The sequence below is a fragment of the Micropterus dolomieu genome, linkage group LG19 (assembly GCF_021292245.1).
Source record: "Micropterus dolomieu isolate WLL.071019.BEF.003 ecotype Adirondacks linkage group LG19, ASM2129224v1, whole genome shotgun sequence".
Classification (NCBI taxonomy): domain Eukaryota; kingdom Metazoa; phylum Chordata; class Actinopteri; order Centrarchiformes; family Centrarchidae; genus Micropterus; species Micropterus dolomieu.
In genome coordinates, this window is record NC_060168.1 from 33,755,526 (window position 1) to 33,759,514 (window position 3,989).

The window sequence follows — 3,989 nt, forward strand, 5'->3', positions numbered from 1 at the left end:
CCAGCAGGGGGCGACTTAAACCTGCGTCCTCTCTAGCAGCCAGCAGGGGGCGACTTAAACCTGCGTCCTCTCTAGCAGCCAGCAGGGGGCGCCTTAAAGCTACGTCCTCTCTGGCAGCCAGCAGGGGGCGCCTTAAACCTGCGTCCTCTCTGGCAGCCAGCAGGGGGCGCCTTAAAGCTACGTCCTCTCTGGCAGCCAGCAGGAGGCGACTTAAACCTGCGTCCTCTCTGGCAGCCAGCAGGGGGCGACTTAAACCTGCGTCCTCTCTAGCAGCCAGCAGGGGGCGACTTAAACCTGCGTCCTCTCTTTATCACCGTGAGCTTTACAAGCAGTAGCCAGATTTTTTCTTAGCCCTGAATTTTGCCTCTCAGGTAACACGGCCTCACCTTCCTGGGCCGGATCCTGTTCTCCAAACTCACAGAGTTGAAGGCGCGTCCCCGCTGAGGGTTTAGGCCTGTCCCGCTGTCAAATCATCAGGTGCATGAGCGCTGTCTCACAGACTTTTTGAGTCTTTTATGAATAACTTTCCACAAGTCTGCATCTCTGGAAGCCTTTGCCTGAGGGAGTTACCCACAGTTCATAGCACTGTGACGTGGAACACGGGGCTACCAGGGGAGGCCTGCATTTTAAAAAGTGCGTGATGCTGTTTTGATAAACGAGTAAATTTATGGGGGTAAATTGATTAATAGGGCAGTGATGGGGCAGTGGATAAGACACATGCCTTTGGTGTGGGAGACCCCAGGTTCACACTTAACCCCTCGTTGCTCCAGAGGCGTGCGACCTTTGACATAAATAGCAATTGTGAGTCGCTTTGGATAAAAAGCTAACTGAATGTAACGTAGAACTGATTGTTTGAAAACGACCTCTCGTCCTCAGGTAACATTTACATAATGTTGGAACACGTTCACATCGGACAGTCGGTCCCTTCAGGGCCTCGGCCGTGAAAAAAGTAAAATCACACGTCCCAAACCCACAACTGTTCTGGAGCAGTCAAGGTAACGTAACGCTGTGCCGCCCCATAAAACTATTTCAGGCCTCACACACTCGCACCAGGTGACGTCTTTGGGATTGACGAGGTTAAAGGTTGTCGGGAGGAAGCCTGCAGACGTGACTCAGGGCCCGACTCCTCTGTAGTAAAGCTTCATTACAGGAACTGGAAATACAGTTTTCAGATGATGCAACAATATTTATGAAAAAGTTTCAGGTCTCTGTGAAAGAAACTGCAGCACTTATTATTATAAAAAGCACTTCAATCATAATTATTTGCTAGATGATATAAATATATTTATGTGACTTGTTGTTGTTGACGTTTTAAACTACTTGTTTTGAGGACGTTTGCATTCGTCCCAGCAGCTGAACACTTCAGCCATTTATTCCTTACTTATAAACGACGGTTTCAGATGTTCTTTCAGCTCGTTAAACGCTCCTCTGACGCCTCCAGTCACAACATTTGCTGTTACAGCTGACTCTGCTCAGCGGGGGTCCTCTGGGTGCTGTGCAGCCCGCCGGCCGGAGTTTTACTTTCAAACCTTCAGACTCAATTCCTGCTTATTGTGATATCAAACACTGCACTGACTGGAGACACTGTATGTACCGTATATTCTCCTTATACATGGTATATATTGTATTCATATTGAGTCACAGGCCAGAAGAAAGGGATGAATTCAGATCTGCGTCTAAATCTAATTATCTAACTCAGGGTTTCACACAACTTACAGCTTTATACTCGTCATACAAACACAGGATTGCACAGTGATCCTCCTCCACGCTACACACAGAATAGAACACATGAATAAAAGAGTCAATAAAGAAAGAAATTAAAAGGGAAAACATGCATATTCTTATTTATGCATTTCTTTTCCTCCCAGCAGCTTTAAACACTTTCTCAGTGCTGTGATATAAACACCTGACCGTCCCAGACAGACGTAAATAAAGACTAAACCCTCCACGACCTGCAGGGAACGCCGTCCTCCTGTCCGAGTGTTCACCGCTCCCTGGACGCAGGACGACATCTGCGGCGTCCAGCACTCACAGATCTGTCCATAAAGACCTTAACGTCCTCGCCCGCCACCGGGCTGTTAACTTGTTAATAAACCGTCATCCTTCGTTTCCTTCACTAACTGCACTCCGAGGGCCCGTTTGAGGCGACCCGACGGCAGCAGGTACAAGACCAGGACCGCGGGAGGAACCAAAACTCTGGAGGAGTTTATTTAACGGTCATCTCTGTACAGAACAGCTCTGATTAAAAACTACTTTCTGTTTTGCTCTGAACTCCACAAGTCCGATTTCTCCGAAACACGGTGTGTGCACTGCAGGTGTTTAACAGTTAACACTTGAGTTTTCATAAACCCTCAGAGTCCTGCAGCCATCTCCAGGTGATTAAAAACAGGCCTATTTCTAAATAAATGAAGCTTCTCTCTCTCAGTTTCGATGCCTTCCAGCTCAGAGAGGTCAGACTCCCAGCCCGGATTCACTCACAACTTTGAGGCAAAATAACAAAAAAGTAAAGAAGAAATCCTCAACAAATAATGTTTTCTACCTGAGAGCGCTTTCAGTGGGGTTAAAACAAATCCCTGAAAACAGGAGCATCCCGGGGTAATGAAGCAGCTCATGAATATTCTGTGTGGGGCTTCGCAAAAAGTCCACTTTTTCTTATTTTCTAATTGACGGAAAGTTCAGACAATTATTTATTTATCGCTGCTATTCCTCGGCGTTCCCTCGGAGGCCGAGGAAAAATAAGAGAGGGTGTGTTGTGAGAGGAGGAGCCGGGCGGCCGACAAACCCTAAGACCTTGTAAAGATCGCTCCTAACAGATTTCTACCGAGGATTTGTGAACTCCATCTCGCCTAATCACAATGGAGCCTATTAGTGCTTGACATTTTTATCCGGCAGCCAAAGACTTCACATCTCGGCTGCGGCGGGGGCTAACGGTAGCGGACAGCTCGGCGCGGCAGCCGGGGGGCCGGCCGGCGCTCCTCCTGGGTCCACCTGCAATCCAATACCTGAGCCCCGGCGCCCCGGACGCATTGATTTCTTGTCAGCCGTAGAAGTTTTCAGCCCGGGATGCGGGCGAGGTTGAGGGGGGGAGGGAGCGCTGGGATAAGGGGTGAGAGAAATCTTAATTAAGAGAGGGGGATTTACTCGACCTGGCTGCAGCTTCTTTGGGGATCCGGTCAATGAATCATACGGAGGAGGAGGAGGAGTGTGTTTTCTGCTGAAGATTAGAAAGAGTGACAGGCCGAGCGCGCCGTGATGTCGAGTCTTTCCTCTCCTGTCGATTTCTCTCTGTCTTTACGAGGGGTGAAGGTGGGGCCTCGGGCAGATTTGCACTGGTGAACTCATTACAGAGTATTACCCGCTAAGAAAACACTTCGCCGCTCTAATTGCCCAATTTAGGACTGCAGGTGGTCGCGGCGGCCGGCAGTCACTCACACCTTTTTACAGTTTCTCTCGGCTCTCGCCTCACCGCCGACCTGAGCGCTAATAACAAACACGTGATGCCTTTCACAGACGGAGTCAGAAACTGCTTTAAAACTGCATCAGGACAGACGGCGGAGAGGCTCAGTCAGTGATTGTAGGCACAAAGGAGCAGCTGATGGAAAAGAAACACTTCTACCCATGAAGTGAACTTCCTGTAGAAACAGTGAGGACATGATCGGCCCCCTCCAGGAGCTAAATACCACATAAATTAGTCTCTTACCTTTCACTGAGTGCAGAAACCATCTGAACGCCGCAGGCAGGTAAACTCACACTCTGTGGCCTCTGCCGGTTTTCAGACTTGTGTCCCTGCTGGCCACCGTACTCTCTCTTTCTCTGCTCGAACCCTGAATAAAGAAAGTGAAGCTTTAGAAAGAAGAAGAGGGAAATTAAACCTGAACAGTGAGGATCAGTCTCGCCGCACGTTCAAGCTCAAGTAACAAGAAATATAAGAAACACGTTTTCAGCTGCGAGAGCAAAAGCTGTTTTTATTGTTTCGCCAAAATTAGAGC